The sequence below is a fragment of the Pseudophryne corroboree genome, unplaced genomic scaffold, assembly GCF_028390025.1.
Source record: "Pseudophryne corroboree isolate aPseCor3 unplaced genomic scaffold, aPseCor3.hap2 scaffold_1866, whole genome shotgun sequence".
NCBI lineage: Eukaryota > Metazoa > Chordata > Amphibia > Anura > Myobatrachidae > Pseudophryne > Pseudophryne corroboree.
The window spans coordinates 72,633-88,922 of NW_026968504.1; the positions used below are offsets into that span (position 1 = coordinate 72,633).

The window sequence follows — 16,290 nt, forward strand, 5'->3', positions numbered from 1 at the left end:
TAACCCAAAGGTAGGCAGATTGAAACTATCCTCTGCTATATGCATTTTTTTTTGTTAATTAAAGTAATCCAAAACTGGGATTGATATTTTGGCTCTTTTATTTTTACTTAAAGTACAATAACTTTTACCATTTTAATTTGTTTTAATAGTATATTGACAGTATTGTTTTCTTTCAAAAATCCACTTCATTTTCTTTACCCTATTATTAAAATGGTAATTGACAAAAACAAACTACATTGTCACCAGAAGAGCAATACAAAATGTACAAGTGATATATTAAAATCATCTTTCCAGCTTGAATTTCAATGATGCATTGGGGCAACGATTTTGTGAGAAACATCTTCACCCTTAAATAAAGATTTTCTTAATTCCTTACCTGTGTGCTAATTAGATATCACCTTGTTTTCACATTAAACAGACTTCCACATGAGAAAGCAGCAAGGATGCAGTGGCGTTAATGTTTCCTGGTGTCAACCTGTATTATTTCAGTAGACATTGAAATGAGGATGCATCTTGCTGCCTTTCCAATGAAGCAAGTTTAATTTAGTAATAGGTGAAAAACCATCCCTACAAAGGTGTTAATCAGAGACTTTGCTTTGTGGACACTTTTCAGAGAACAAATTTGTTAGCATAAAAATAAAGCCAGAAAATGAAGAGCTGTTTAATCACTCAATTGGATTTTTCTGCCAGCATATTTCTTTTTCTCTGCAACCCACTGCTAAATTGTGCTTCCTAGCTGTTTTTATAAAATCACTGAATCAAATCTAACTCTGATTACATCAGAGAAGGCCAGGTACCCTACACCATAACAGGGGGTTTGAAATTTTGACTTGTCTACTTAAAGATCACCAAAATCTGATAACAAGGTCAATTACGTACCTGGGTGGGATTGAACCACCAACCTTTTGGTTAATAGCCGTACACACTAACTAATTGCGCCACAGAGACACATTGCAAAAGTATATACCGACAAGGGCTAATAAGCATTCATCTAAAACGTTTCCTAGAAAAACTTTAAAAAGTCAATAATCTGGAGAGTTTTTGTAAGATGTTTCTTCCATCAACCAACGAAGAAACACATTGGTACTTTCCCATGATGAGTGAGTGCTTCAGGATCTCTTGCACTTACATGTGCAGCAGAGTACTGCAATGGAAGCATGCTGGGCCCATAACCCAGAGGTAGGCAGATTGAAACTATCCTCTGCTATATGCATTTTTTTTTTGTTAATTAAAGTAATCCAAAACTGGGATTGATATTTTGGCTCTTTTATTTTTACTTAAAGTACAATAACTTTTACCATTTTAATTTGTTTTAATAGTATATTGACAGTATTGTTTTCTTTCAAAAATCCACTTCATTTTCTTTACCCTATTATTAAAATGGTAATTGACAAAAACAAACTACATTGTCACCAGAAGAGCAATACAAAATGTACAAGTGATATATTAAAATCATCTTTCCAGCTTGAATTTCAATGATGCATTGGGGCAACGATTTTGTGAGAAACATCTTCACCCTAATATAAAGATTTTCTTAATTCCTTACCTGTGTGCTAATTAGATATCACCTTGTTTTCGCATTAAACAGACTTCCACATGAGAAAGCAGCAAGGATGCAGTGGCGTTAATGTTTCCTGGTGTCAACTTGTATTATTTCAGTAGACATTGAAATGAGGATGCATCTTGCTGCCTTTCCAATGAAGCAAGTTTAATTTAGTAATAGGTGAAAAACCATCCCTACAAAGGTGTTAATCAGAGACTTGGCTTTGTGGACACTTTTCAGAGAACAAATTTGTTAGCATAAAAATAAAGCCAGAAAATGAAGAGCTGTTTAATCACTCAATTGGATTTTTTTTGCCAGCATATTTTTTTTCTCTGCAACCCACTGCTAAATTGTGCTTCCTAGCTGTTTTTTTATAAAATCACTGAATCAAATCTAACTCTGATTACATCAGAGAAGGCCAGGTACCCTACACAATAAGAGGGGGTTTGAAATTTTGACTTGTCTACTTAAATATCACCAAAATCTGATCACAAGGTCAATTACGTTCCTGGGTGGGATTAAACCACCAACCTTTTGGTTAATAGCCTTACACACTAACCAATTGCACCACAGAGACACTTTGCAAAAAGTACATACTGACAAAGGCTAATAAGCATTCATCAAGAACGTTTCCTAGAAAAACTTTAAAAAGTCAATAATCTGGAGAGTTTTTGTAAGATGTTTCTTCCATCAACCAATGAAGAAACACATTGGTACTTTCCCATGATGAGTGAGTGCTTCAGGATCTCTTGCACTTACATGTGCAGCAGAGTACTGCAATGGAAGCATGCTGGGCCCATAACCCAGAGATAGGCAGATTGAAACTATCCTTTGCTATATGCATTTTTTTTGTTAATTAAAGTAATCCAAAACTGGGATTGATATTTTTGCTCTTTTATTTTTACTTAAAGTACAATAACTTTTACCATTTTAATTTGTTTTAATAGTATATTGACAGTATTGTTTTCTTTCAAAAATCCACTTAATTTTCTTTACCCTATTATTAAAATGGTAATTGACAAATACAAACTACATTGTCACCAGAAGAGCAATACAAAATGTACAAGTGATATATTAAAATCATCTTTCCAGCTTGAATTTCAATGATGCATTGGGGCAACGATTTTGTGAGAAACATCTTCACCCTTAAATAAAGATTTTCGTAATTCCTTACCTGTGTGCTAATTAGATATCACCTTGTTTTCACATTAAACAGACTTCCACATGAGAAAGCAGCAAGGATGCAGTGGCGTTAATGTTTCCTGGTGTCAACCTGTATTATTTCAGTAGACATTGAAATGAGGATGCATCTTGCTGCCTTTCCAATGAAGCAAGTTTAATTTAGTAATAGGTGAAAAACCATCCCTACAAAGGTGTTAATCAGAGACTTGGCTTTGTGGACACTTTTCAGAGAACAAATTTGTTAGCATAAAAATAAACCAGAAAATGAAGAGCTGTTTAATCACTCAATTGGATTTTTTTGCCAGCATATTTTTTTTCTCTGCAACCCACTGCTAAATTGTGCTTCCTAGCTGTTTTTTTATAAAATCACTGAATCAAATCTAACTCTGATAACATCAGAGAAGGCCAGGTACCCTACACAATAAGAGGGGGTTTGAAATTTTGACTTGTCTACTTAAATATCACCAAAATCTGATCACAAGGTCAATTACGTCCCTGGGTGGGATTGAACCACCAACCTTTTGGTTAATAGCCTTACACACTAACCAATTGCACCACAGAGACACTTTGCAAAAGTACATACTGACAAAGGCTAATAAGCATTCATCTAGAACGTTTCCTAGAAAAACTTTAAAAAGTCAATAATCTGGAGAGTTTTTGTAAGATGTTTCTTCCATCAACCAATGAAGAAACACATTGGTACTTTCCCATGATGAGTGAGTGCTTCAGGATCTCTTGCACTTACATGTGCAGCAGAGTACTGCAATGGAAGCATGCTGGGCCCATAACCCTGAGGTAGGCAGATTGAAACTATCCTTTGCTATATGCATTTTTTTTGTTAATTAAAGTAATCCAAAACTGGGATTGATATTTTTGCTCTTTTATTTTTACTTAAAGTACAATAACTTTTACCATTTTAATTTGTTTTGATAGTATATTGACAGTATTGTTTTCTTTCAAAAATCCACTTAATTTTCTTTACCCTATTATTAAAATGGTAATTGACAAAAACAAACTACATTGTCACCAGAAGAGCAATACAAAATGTACAAGTGATATATTAAAATCATCTTTCCAGCTTGAATTTCAATGATGCATTGGGGCAACGATTTTGTGAGAAACATCTTCACCCTTAAATAAAGATTTTCTTAATTCCTTACCTGTGTGCTAATTAGATATCACCTTGTTTTCACATTAAACAGACTTCCACATGAGAAAGCAGCAAGGATGCAGTGGCGTTAATGTTTCCTGGTGTCAACCTGTATTATTTCAGTAGACATTGAAATGAGGATGCATCTTGCTGCCTTTCCAATGAAGCAAGTTTAATTTAGTAATAGGTGAAAAACCATCCCTACAAAGGTGTTAATCAGAGACTTGGCTTTGTGGACACTTTTCAGAGAACAAATTTGTTAGCATAAAAATAAAGCCAGAAAATGAAGAGCTGTTTAATCACTCAATTGGATTTTTTTGCCAGCATATTTCTTTTTCTCTGCAACCCACTGCTAAATTGTGCTTCCTAGCTGTTTTTATAAAATCACTGAATCAAATCTAACTCTGATTACATCAGAGAAGGCCAGGTACCCTACACCATAACAGGGGGTTTGAAATTTTGACTTGTCTCCTTAAAGATCACCAAAATCTGATCACAAGGTCAATTACGTCCCTGGGTGTGATTGAATTACCAACCTTTTGGTTAGTAGCCGTACACACTAACTGATTGCGCCACAGAGACACTTTGCAGAAGTAAATACTGACAAAGGCTAATAAGCATTCATCTAAAACGTTTCCTAGAAAAACTTTAAAAAGTCAATAATCTGGAGAGTTTTTGTAAGATGTTTCTTCCATCAACCAACGAAGAAACACATTGGTACTTTCCCATGATGAGTGAGTGCTTCAGGATCTCTTGCACTTACATGTGCAGCAGAGTACAGCAATGGAAGCATGCTGGGCCCATAACCCAGAGGTAGGCAGATTGAAACTATCCTCTGCTATATGCATTTTTTTTTGTTAATTAAAGTAATCCAAAACTGGGATTGATATTTTGCCTCTTTTATTTTTACTTAAAGTACAATAACTTTTACCAATTAATTTGTTTTAATAGTATATTGACAGTATTGTTTTCTTTCAAAAATCCACTTAATTTTCTTTACCCTATTATTAAAATGGTAATTGACAAAAACAAACTACATTGTCACCAGAAGAGCAATACAAAATGTACAAGTGATACATTAAAATCATCTTTCCAGCTTGAATTTCAATGATGCATTGGGGCAACGATTTTGTGAGAAACATCTTCACCCTTAAATAAAGATTTTCTTAATTCCTTGCTTGTGTGCTAATTAGATATCACCTTGTTTTCACATTAAACAGACTTCCACATGAGAAAGCAGCAAGGATGCAGTGGCGTTAATGTTTCCTGGTGTCAACTTGTATTATTTCAGTAGACATTGAAATGAGGATGCATCTTGCTGCCTTTCCAATGAAGCAAGTTTAATTTAGTAATATGTGAAAAACCATCCCTACAAAGGTGTTAAACAGAGACTTGGCTTTGTGGACACTTTTCAGAGAACAAATTTGTTAGCATAAAAATAAAGCCAGAAATGAAGAGCTGTTTAATCACTCAATTGGATTTTTTTGCCAGCATATTTCTTTTTCTCTGCAACCCACTGCTAAATTGTGCTTCCTATCTGTTTTTATAAAATCACTGAATCAAATCTAACTCTGATTACATCAGAGAAGGCCAGGTACCCACACCATAACAGGGGGTTTGAAATTTTGACTTGTCTACTTAAATATCACCAAAATCTGATCACAAGGTCAATTACATCCCTGGGTGGGATTGAACCACCTACCTTTTGGTTAATAGCCGAACACACTAACCGATTGCGCCACAGAGACACTTTGCAAAAAGTTCATACTGACAAAGGCTAATAAGCATTCATCTAGAACGTTTCCTAGAAAAACTTTAAAAAGTCAATAATCTGGAGAGTTTTTGTAAGATGTTTCTTCCATCAACCAACGAAGAAACACATTGGTACTTTCCCATGATGAGTGAGTGCTTCAGGATCTCTTGCACTTACATGTGCAGCAGAGTACTGCAATGGAAGCATGCTGGGCCGATAACCCAGAGGTAGGCAGATTGAAACTATCCTCTGCTATATGCATTTTTTTTTAATTAAAGTAATCCAAAATTGGGATTGATATTTTAGCTCTTTTATTTTTACTTAAAGTACAATAACTTTTACCATTTTAATTTGTTTAATAGTATATTGACAGTATTGTTTTCTTTCAAAAATCCACTTAATTTTCTTTACCCTATTATTAAAATGGTAATTGACAAAAACAAACTACATTGTCACCAGAAGAGCAATACAAAATGTACAAGTGATATATTAAAATCATCTTTCCAGCTTGAATTTCAATGATGCATTGGGGCAACGATTTTGTGAGAAACATCTTCACCCTTAAATAATGATTTTCTTAATTCCTTACCTGTGTGCTAATTAGATATCACCTTGTTTTCACATTAAACAGACTTCCACATGAGAAAGCAGCAAGGATGCAGTGGCGTTAATGTTTCCTGGTGTCAACCTGTATTATTTCAGTAGATATTGAAATGACGATGCATCTTGCTGCCTTTCCAATGAAGCAAGTTTAATTTAGTAATAGGTGAAAAACCATCCCTACAAAGGTGTTAAACAGAGACTTGGCTTTGTGGACACTTTTCAGAGAACAAATTTGTTAGCATAAAAATAAAGCCAGAAAATGAAGAGCTGTTTAATCACTCAATTGGATTTTTTTGCCAGCATATTTCTTTTTCTCTGCAACCCACTGCTAAATTGTGCTTCCTATCTATTTTTATAAAATCACTGAATCAAATCTAACTCTGATTACATCAGAGAAGGCCAGGTACCCACACCATAACAGGGGGTTTGAAATTTTGACTTGTCTACTTAAATATCACCAAAATCTGATCACAAGGTCAATTACATCCCTGGGTGGGATTGAACCACCTACCTTTTGGTTAATAGCCGAACACACTAACCGATTGCGCCACAGAGACACTTTGCAAAAAGTTCATACTGACAAAGGCTAATAAGCATTCATCTAGAACGTTTCCTAGAAAAACTTTAAAAAGTCAATAATCTGGAGAGTTTTTGTAAGATGTTTCTTCCATCAACCAACGAAGAAACACATTGGTACTTTCCCATGATGAGTGAGTGCTTCAGGATCTCTTGCACTTACATGTGCAGCAGAGTACTGCAATGGAAGCATGCTGGGCCGATAACCCAGAGGTAGGCAGATTGAAACTATCCTCTGCTATATGCATTTTTTTTTAATTAAAGTAATCCAAAATTGGGATTGATATTTTAGCTCTTTTATTTTTACTTAAAGTACAATAACTTTTACCATTTTAATTTGTTTAATAGTATATTGACAGTATTGTTTTCTTTCAAAAATCCACTTAATTTTCTTTACCCTATTATTAAAATGGTAATTGACAAAAACAAACTACATTGTCACCAGAAGAGCAATACAAAATGTACAAGTGATATATTAAAATCATCTTTCCAGCTTGAATTTCAATGATGCATTGGGGCAACGATTTTGTGAGAAACATCTTCACCCTTAAATAATGATTTTCTTAATTCCTTACCTGTGTGCTAATTAGATATCACCTTGTTTTCACATTAAACAGACTTCCACATGAGAAAGCAGCAAGGATGCAGTGGCGTTAATGTTTCCTGGTGTCAACCTGTATTATTTCAGTAGATATTGAAATGACGATGCATCTTGCTGCCTTTCCAATGAAGCAAGTTTAATTTAGTAATAGGTGAAAAACCATCCCTACAAAGGTGTTAATCAGATACTTGGCTTTGTGGACACTTTTCAGAGAACAAATTTGTTAGCATAAAAATAAAGCCAGAAAATGAAGAGCTGTTTAATCACTCAATTGGATTTTTTTGCCAGCATATTTCTTTTTCTCTGCAACCCACTGCTAAATTGTGCTTCCTAGCTGTTTTTTTTATAAAATCACTTAATCAAATCTAACTCTGATTACATCAGAGAAGGCCAGGTACCCTACACCACAAGAGGGGGTTTGAAATTTTGACTTGTCTACTTAAAGATCACCAAAATCTGATAACAAGGTAAATTACGTCCCTGGGTGGGATTGAACCACCAATCTTTTGGATAATAACCGAACACACTAACTGATTGCGCCACAGTGACACTTTGCAAACGTACATTCTGACAAACGCTAATAAGCATTCATCTAGAACGTTTCCTAGAAAAACTTTAAAAAGTCAATAATCTGGAGAGTTTTTGTAAGATGTTTCTTCCATCAATCAACGAAGAACATTCAAGCTGATTTCTTGCAGCAGCTGGGCACTGTAACAGCTCCAGAGCTGCTCTGTAAGGCAACTAAAAGGGTGTGGGCCCTGCAGCACTACCTGTAGTTCGCATTGTGCGTTGGAAGGCACAAAGTAAGCAGACGGGAGAAGTCAGGATAGTGCGCAAGGGCATAGAAGGGAGCGGCTCAAGAAAAGAGAAGTGGAAACAGACAGCAAACTAGGCTGGAGAAAGACCTGAGACAAAGAGATCTGAATTATACGAGAGCCGACCAGGGGAAACACAAATTATGCAGTCGAGTTTCCCACATTTGGGGAAATCGCTGGAGCAGCACACACAGAGTGCAATGGGTGAGCCTTGCCCTGGGAGAAGCACCTTCATGATCATAGTATCTCACCTGGCAGGTAAGTAGGAGTTGGGCAAGAGCTGAGGAGGGTCGCTGCTCGGGCAAACCCCTGTCAAGTGAAGGAGATCCAACTGAGGCAGCACAAGAGAACTCTCGAAAGAAGAACAAGGCTAGAGGAAGATCTGAGACACAGAAATCTGGCTTTTGCCAGAGCTGACCAGAGGAAAGCACAAACACAGTCCCCCACTACCACAAATAATGCAGTCGAGTTTCCCACATTTGGGGAAATCACAGGGGTCAGCATACCCAGAATGCAATGAATGAACCTCACCCTGGGAGAACAATCTTCATGACCATGGTATCTCCTATGCAAAATAAGTATGATTTGGGATAGGGCTGGGGAGGGCCGCTGCTCAGGCACATCTCTGTCAAGTAAAGGAGATTCAACTGAGGCAGCACAAGGGAACTCTCATCTGGGGACAACAACTGCAGGTAGAACACATATTTTCAGATGAACATGGGAGGGCAGAAGGCTGCCTAATACTGAAGCACCCCCAAACAACAAACCAAATGCAACAACTAGTACAAGCATTCCTGGGGGAAGGCCTGCAGCAGATGGATTTGCATATGGTGATGTCATCCAAGCAGTGGGTCAAAGTTGGCTTCAACCCTCATCTGCATATGAAAAGAAAAAAGGGATGTGCAGGGCATGGCATCCTTTTGTGGCGCTTGGATGACCCTTAATTCGCATTAAACATCTCCACCCTCCTTCGGTGTGGGGCTCATGTTGGCTATGCCCCAGCCCCTGAAGCATTCAAGATGATTTCTTGCAGCAGCTGGGCACTGTAACAGCTCCAGAGCTGTTCTGTAAAGCATGTAAAAGGGTGTGGGCCCTGCAGCACTACCTGTAGTATGCATTGTGCGTTGGAAGGCACAAAGTAAGCAGACGGGAGAGGTCAGGATAGTGCGCAAGGGCATAGAAGGGAGCGGCTCAAGAAAAGAGAAGTGGAAACAGACAGCAAACTAGGCTGGAGAAAGACCTGAGACAAAGAGATCTGAATTATACGAGAGCCGACCAGAGGAAACACAAATTATGCAGTCAAGTTTCCCACATTTGGGGAAATCGCAGGAGCAGCACACCCAGAGTGCAATGGGTGAGCCTTTCCCTGGGAGAAGCACCTTCCTGATCATAGTATCTCACCTGGCAGGTAAGTAGGAGTTGGGCTAGAGCTAGGGAGGGTCGCTGCTCGGGCACCCCCCTGTCAAGTGAAGGAGATCCAACTGAGGCAGCTCAAGGGAACTCTCGAAAGAAGAACAAGGCTAGAGGAAGATCTGAGACAAAGAAATCTGACTTTTACCAGAGCTGAGCAGAGGAAAGCACAAACACAGTCCCCCACTACCACAAATAATGCAGTCGAGTTTCCCACATTTGGGGAAATCACAGGGGTCAGCATACCCAGAATGCAATGAATGAACCTCACCCTGGGAGAACAATCTTCATGACCATGGTATCTCCTATGCAAAATAAGTATGATTTGGGATAGGGCTGGGGAGGGCCGCTGCTCAGGCACATCTCTGTCAAGTAAAGGAGATTCAACTGAGGCAGCACAAGGGAACTCTCATCTGGGGACAACAACTGCAGGGAGAACACATATTTTCAGATGAACATGGGAGGGCAGAAGGCTGCCTAATACTGAAGCACCCCCAAACAACAAACCAAATGCAACAACTAGTGCAAGCATTCCTGGGGGAAGGCCTGCAGCAGATTGATTTGCATATGGTAATGCCATCCAAGCAGTGGGTCAAAGTTGGCTTCAACCCTCGTCTGCATATGAAAAGAGAAAAGGGGCGTGCAGGGCATGGCGGCCTTTTGCGGCGCTTGGGTGACCCTTAGTTCGCATTAAACACCCCCACCCTCCTTCGGTGTGGGGCTCATGTTGGCAATGCCCCAGCCCCTGAAGCATTCAAGCTGATTTCTTGCAGCAGCTGGGCACTGTAACAGCTCCAGAGCTGCTCTGTGAGGCAAGTAAAAGGGTGTGGGCCCTGCAGCACTACCTGTAGTTTGCATTGTGTGTTGGAAGGCACAAAGTAAGCAGACGGGAGAAGTCAGGATAGTGCGCAAGGGCATAGAAGGGAGCGGCTCAAGAAAAGAGAAGTGGAAACAGACAGCAAACTAGGCTGGAGAGAGACCTGAGACAAAGAGATCTGAATTATACGAGAGCCGACCAGAGGAAACACAAATTATGCAGTCAAGTTTCCCACATTTGGGGAAATCACAGGGGCAGCACACCCAGAGTGCAATGGGTGAGCCTTGCCCTGGGAGAAGCACCTTCATGATCATAGTATCTCACCTGGCAGGTAAGTAGGAGTTGGGCTAGAGCTGCGAAGGGTCGCTGCTCGGGTACCCCCCTGTCAAGTGAAGGAGATCCAACTGAGGCAGCACAAGGGAACTCTCGAAAGAGGAACAAGGCTAGAGGAAGATCTGAGACAAAGAAATCTGATTTTTACCAGAGTTGACCAGAAGAAAGCACAAACACAGTCCCCCACTACCACAAATAATGCAGTTGAGTTTCCCACATTTGGGGAAATCACAGGGGTCAGCATACCCAGAATGCAATGAATGAACCTCACCCTGGGAGAACAATCTTCATGACCATGGTATCTCCTATGCAAAATAAGTATGATTTGGGATAGGGCTGGGGAGGGCCGCTGCTCAGGCACATCTCTGTCAAGTAAAGGAGATTCAACTGAGGCAGCACAAGGGAACTCTCATCTGGGGACAACAACTGCAGGGAGAACACATATTTTCAGATGAACATGGGAGGGCAGAAGGCTGCCTAATACTGAAGCACCCCCAAACAACAAACCAAATGCAACAACTAGTGCAAGCATTCCTGGGGGAAGGCCTGCAGCAGATGGATTTGCATATGGTGATGTCATCCAAGCAGTGGGTCAAAGTTGGCTTCAACCCTCGTCTGCATATGAAAAGAAAAAAGGGATGTGCAGGGCATGGCGTCCTTTTGTGGCGCTTGGATGACCCCTAATTCGCATTAAACATCTCCACCCTCCTTCGGTGTGGGGCTCATGTTGGCTATGCCCCAGCCCCTGAAGCATTCAAGATGATTTCTTGCAGCAGCTGGGCACTGTAGCAGCTCCAGAGCTTCTCTGTAAAGCATGTAAAAGGGTGTGGGCCCTGCAGCACTACCTGTAGTATGCATTGTGCGTTGGAAGGCACAAAGTAAGCAGACGGGAGAGGTCAGGATAGTGCGCAAGGGCATAGAAGGGAGCGGCTCAAGAAAAGAGAAGTGGAAACAGACAGCAAACTAGGCTGGAGAAAGACCTGAGACAAAGAGATCTGAATTATATGAGAGCCGACCAGAGGAAACACAAATTATGCAGTCAAGTGTCCCACATTTGGGGAAATCGCAGGAGCAGCACACCCAGAGTGCAATGGGTGAGCCTTGCCCTGGGAGAAGCACCTTCCTGATCATAGTATCTCACCTGGCAGGTAAATAGGAGTTGGGCTAGAGCTGGGGAGGGTCGCTGCTCGTGCACCCCACTGTCAAGTGAAGGAGATCCAACTGAGGCAGCACAAGGGAACTCTCGAAAGAAGAACAAGGCTAGAGGAAGATCTGAGACAAAGAAATCTGACTTTTACCAGAGCTGACCAGAGGAAAGCACAAACACAGTCCCCCACTACCACAAATAATGCAGTTGAGTTTCCCACATTTGGGGAAATCACAGGGGTCAGCATACCCAGAATGCAATGAATGAACCTCACCCTGGGAGAACAATCTTCATGACCATGGTATCTCCTATGCAAAATAAGTATGATGTGGGATAGGGCTGGGGAGGGCCGCTGCTCAGGCACATCTCTGTCAAGTAAAGGAGATTCAACTGAGGCAGCACAAGGGAACTCTCATCTGGGGACAACAACTGCAGGGAGAACACATATTTTCAGATGAACATGGGAGGGCAGAAGGCTGCCTAATACTGAAGCACCCCCAAACAACAAACCAAATGCAACAACTAGTGCAAGCAATCCTGGGGGAAGGCCTGCAGCAGATTGATTTGCATATGGTAATGCCATCCAAGCAGTGGGTCAAAGTTGGCTTCAACCCTCGTCTGCATATCAAAAAAGAGAAAAGGGGCGTGCAGGGCATGGCGGCCTTTTGCGGCGCTTGGATGACCCCTAGTTTGCATTAAACACCTCCACCCTCCTTCGGTGTGGGGCTCATGTTGGCTATGCCCCAGCCCCTGAAGCATTCAAGCTGATTTCTTGCAGCAGCTGGGCACTGTAACAGCTCAAGAGCTGCTCTGTAAGGCAAGTAAAAGGGTGTGGGCCCTGCAGCACTACCTGTAGTTTGCATTGTGCATTGGAAGGCACAAAGTAAGCAGACGGGAGAAGTCAGGATAGTGCGCAAGGGCATAGAAGGGAGCGGCTCAAGAAAAGAGAAGTGGAAACAGACAGCAAACTAGGCTGGAGAGAGACCTGAGACAAAGAGATCTGAATTATACGAGAGCCGACCAGGGGAAACACAAATTATGCAGTCAAGTGTCCCACATTTGGGGAAATTGCAGGAGCAGCACACCCAGAGTGCAATGGGTGAGCCTTGCCCTGGGAGTAGCACCTTCATGATCATAGTATCTCACCTGGCAGGTAAGTAGGAGTTGGGCTAGAGCTGGGGAGGGTCGCTGCTCGGGCACCCCCCTGTCAAGTGAAGGAGATCCAACTGAGGCAGCACAAGGGAACTCTTGAAAGAGGAACAAGGCTAGAGGAAGATCTGAGACAAAGAAATCTGACTTTTATCAGAGCTGACCAGAGGAAAGCACAAACACAGTCCCCCTCTACCACAAATAATGCAGTCGAGTTTCCCACATTTGGGGAAATCACAGGGGTCAGCATACCCAGAATGCAATGAATGAACCTCACCCTGGGAGAACAATCTTCATGACCATGGTATCTCCTATGCAAAATAAGTATGATTTGGGATAGGGCTGGGGAGGGCCGCTGCTCAGGCACATCTCTGTCAAGTAAAGGAGATTCAACTGAGGCAGCACAAGGGAACTCTCATCTGGGGACAACAACTGCAGGGAGAACACATATTTTCAGATGAACATGGGAGGGCAGAAGGCTGCCTAATACTGAAGCACCCCCAAACAACAAACCAAATGCAACAACTAGTACAAGCATTCCTGGGGGAAGGCCTGCAGCAGATGGATTTGTATAGGGTGATGTCATCCAAGCAGTGGGTCAAAGTTGGCTTCAACCCTCATCTGCATATGAAAAGAGAAAAGGGGCGTGCAGGGCATGGCGGCCTTTTGCGGCGCTTGGATGACCCCTAGTTCGCATTAAACACCTCCACCCTCATTCGGTGTGGGGCTCATGTTGGCTATGCCCCAGCCCCTGAAGCATTCAAGCTGATTTCTTGCAGCAGCTGGGCACTGTAACAGCTCCAGAGCTGCTCTGTAAGGCAAGTAAAAGGGTGTGGGCCCTGCAGCACTACCTGTAGTTCGCATTGTGCGTTGGAAGGCACAAAGTAAGCAGACGGGAGAAGTCAGGATAGTGCGCAAGGGCATAGAAGGGAGCGGCTCAAGAAAAGAGAAGTGGAAACAGACAGCAAACTAGGCTGGAGAGAGACCTGAGACAAAGAGATCTGAATTATATGAGAGCCGACCAAGGGAAACACAAATTATGCAGTCAAGTTTCCCACATTTGGGGAAATCAAAGGGGCAGCACACCCAGAGTGCAATAGGTGAGCCTTGCCCTGGGAGAAGCACCTACATGATCATAGTATCTCACCTGGCAGGTAAGTAGGAGTTGAGCTAGAGCTGGGGAGGGTCGCTGCTCGGGCACCCCCCTGTCAAGTGAAGGAGATCCAACTGAGGCAGCACAAGGGAACTCTCGAAAGAAGAACAAGGCTAGAGGAAGATCTGAGACAAAGAAATCTGACTTTTGCCAGAGCTGACCAGAGGAAAGCACAAACACAGTCCCCCTCTACCACAAATAATGCAGTCGAGTTTCCCACATTTGGGGAAATCACAGGGGTCATCATACCCAGAATGCAATGAATGAACCTCACCCTGGGAGAACAATCTTCATGACCATGATATCTCCTATGCAAAATAAGTATGATTTGGGATAGGGCTGGGGAGGGCCGCTGCTCAGGCACATCTCTGTCAAGTAAAGGCGATTCAACTGAGGCAGCACAAGGGAACTCTCATCTGGGGACAACAACTGCAGGGAGAACACATATTTTCAGATGAACATGGGAGGGCAGAAGGCTGCCTAATACTGAAGCACCCCCAAACAACAAACCAAATGCAACAACTAGTACAAGCATTCCTGGGGGAAGGCCTGCAGCAGATGGATTTGCATATGGTGATGTCATCCAAGCAGTGGGTCAAAGTTGGCTTCAACCCTCGTCTGCATATGAAAAGAAAAAAGGGATGTGCAGGGCATGGCGGCCTTTTGCGGCGCTTGCATGACCCCTAATTCGCATTAAACACCTCCACCCTCCTTCGGTGTGGGGCTCATGTTGGCTATGCCCCAGTACCTGAAGCATTCAAGCTGATTTCTTGCAGCAGCTGGGCACTGTAACAGCTCCAGAGCTGCTCTGTAAGGCATCTAAAAGGGTGTGGGCCCTGCAGCACTACCTGTAGTTCGCATTGTGCGTTGGAAGGCACAAAGTAAGCAGACGGGAGAAGTCAGGATAGTGCGCAAGGGCATAGAAGGGAGCGGTTCAAGAAAAGAGAAGTGGAAACAGACAGCAAACTAGGCTGGAGAGAGACCTGAGACAAAGAGATCTGAATTATACGAGAGCCGACCAGAGGAAACACAAATTATGCAGTCAAGTGTCCCACATTTGGGGAAATCGCAGGAGCAGCACACCCAGAGTGCAATGGGTGAGCCTTGCCCTGGGAGAAGCACCTTCCTGATCATAGTATCTCACCTGGCAGGTAAGTAGGAGTTGAGCTAGAGCTGGGGAGGGTCGCTGCTCGGGCACCCCCCTGTCAAGTGAAGGAGATCCAACTGAGGCAGCACAAGGGAACTCTCGAAAGAAGAACAAGGCTAGAGGAAGATCTGAGACAAAGAAATCTGACTTTTACCAGAGCTGACCAGAGGAAAGCACAAACACAGTCCCCCTCTACCACAAATAATGCAGTCGAGTTTCCCACATTTGGGGAAATCACAGGGGTCATCATACCCAGAATGCAATGAATGAACCTCACCCTGGGAGAACAATCTTCATGACCATGATATCTCCTATGCAAAATAAGTATGATTTGGGATAGGGCTGGGGAGGGCCGCTGCTCAGGCACATCTCTGTCAAGTAAAGGCGATTCAACTGAGGCAGCACAAGGGAACTCTCATCTGGGGACAACAACTGCAGGGAGAACACATATTTTCAGATGAACATGGGAGGGCAGAAGGCTGCCTAATACTGAAGCACCCCCAAACAACAAACCAAATGCAACAACTAGTACAAGCATTCCTGGGGGAAGGCCTGCAGCAGATGGATTTGCATATGGTGATGTCATCCAAGCAGTGGGTCAAAGTTGGCTTCAACCCTCGTCTGCATATGAAAAGAAAAAAGGGATGTGCAGGGCATGGCGTCCTTTTGTGGCGCTTGGATGACCCTTAATTCGCATTAAACATCTCCACCCTCCATCGGTGTGGGGCTCATGTTGGCTATGCCCCAGCCTCTGAAGCATTCAAGATGATTTCTTGCAGCAGCTGGGCACTGTAACAGCTCCAGAGCTGTTCTGTAAAGCATGTAAAAGGGTGTAGGCCCTGCAGCACTACCTGTAGTATGCATTGTGCGTTGGAAGGCACAAAGTAAGCAGACGGGAGAGGTCAGGATAG

The 16,290-nt window shown here is 42.5% G+C and overlaps 13 non-coding genes and 1 pseudogene across 13 annotated transcripts; all 14 read right to left on the reverse strand.

The window, feature by feature from the left end:
• Positions 1-8,326: 8,326 nt before the first annotated feature.
• LOC135003498 (U1 spliceosomal RNA) lies at positions 8,327-8,489 on the reverse strand. Its single transcript, XR_010204515.1, has one exon. It is a non-coding gene; the product is annotated as a U1 spliceosomal RNA (small nuclear RNA).
• A 152-nt stretch (positions 8,490-8,641) lies between these two features.
• On the reverse strand, positions 8,642-8,805 carry LOC135003488 (U1 spliceosomal RNA). Its single transcript, XR_010204505.1, has one exon. It is a non-coding gene; the product is annotated as a U1 spliceosomal RNA (small nuclear RNA).
• Positions 8,806-9,476: 671 nt separating this feature from the next.
• LOC135003494 (U1 spliceosomal RNA) lies at positions 9,477-9,639 on the reverse strand. The gene has a single exon (XR_010204511.1). It is a non-coding gene; the product is annotated as a U1 spliceosomal RNA (small nuclear RNA).
• A 152-nt stretch (positions 9,640-9,791) lies between these two features.
• Positions 9,792-9,955, reverse strand: LOC135003489 (U1 spliceosomal RNA). Its single transcript, XR_010204506.1, has one exon. It is a non-coding gene; the product is annotated as a U1 spliceosomal RNA (small nuclear RNA).
• A 671-nt stretch (positions 9,956-10,626) lies between these two features.
• Positions 10,627-10,789, reverse strand: LOC135003495 (U1 spliceosomal RNA). Its single transcript, XR_010204512.1, has one exon. It is a non-coding gene; the product is annotated as a U1 spliceosomal RNA (small nuclear RNA).
• A 152-nt stretch (positions 10,790-10,941) lies between these two features.
• Positions 10,942-11,105, reverse strand: LOC135003491 (U1 spliceosomal RNA). The gene has a single exon (XR_010204508.1). It is a non-coding gene; the product is annotated as a U1 spliceosomal RNA (small nuclear RNA).
• A 671-nt stretch (positions 11,106-11,776) lies between these two features.
• On the reverse strand, positions 11,777-11,939 carry LOC135003499 (U1 spliceosomal RNA). The gene has a single exon (XR_010204516.1). It is a non-coding gene; the product is annotated as a U1 spliceosomal RNA (small nuclear RNA).
• Positions 11,940-12,091: 152 nt separating this feature from the next.
• Positions 12,092-12,255, reverse strand: LOC135003487 (U1 spliceosomal RNA). Its single transcript, XR_010204504.1, has one exon. It is a non-coding gene; the product is annotated as a U1 spliceosomal RNA (small nuclear RNA).
• Positions 12,256-12,928: 673 nt separating this feature from the next.
• Positions 12,929-13,091, reverse strand: LOC135003497 (U1 spliceosomal RNA). Its single transcript, XR_010204514.1, has one exon. It is a non-coding gene; the product is annotated as a U1 spliceosomal RNA (small nuclear RNA).
• A 152-nt stretch (positions 13,092-13,243) lies between these two features.
• LOC135003490 (U1 spliceosomal RNA) lies at positions 13,244-13,407 on the reverse strand. The gene has a single exon (XR_010204507.1). It is a non-coding gene; the product is annotated as a U1 spliceosomal RNA (small nuclear RNA).
• Positions 13,408-14,105: 698 nt separating this feature from the next.
• On the reverse strand, positions 14,106-14,241 carry LOC135003500 (U1 spliceosomal RNA; annotated as a pseudogene).
• Positions 14,242-14,393: 152 nt separating this feature from the next.
• On the reverse strand, positions 14,394-14,557 carry LOC135003492 (U1 spliceosomal RNA). Its single transcript, XR_010204509.1, has one exon. It is a non-coding gene; the product is annotated as a U1 spliceosomal RNA (small nuclear RNA).
• Positions 14,558-15,228: 671 nt separating this feature from the next.
• Positions 15,229-15,391, reverse strand: LOC135003496 (U1 spliceosomal RNA). The gene has a single exon (XR_010204513.1). It is a non-coding gene; the product is annotated as a U1 spliceosomal RNA (small nuclear RNA).
• A 152-nt stretch (positions 15,392-15,543) lies between these two features.
• On the reverse strand, positions 15,544-15,707 carry LOC135003493 (U1 spliceosomal RNA). Its single transcript, XR_010204510.1, has one exon. It is a non-coding gene; the product is annotated as a U1 spliceosomal RNA (small nuclear RNA).
• Positions 15,708-16,290: the final 583 nt, after the last annotated feature.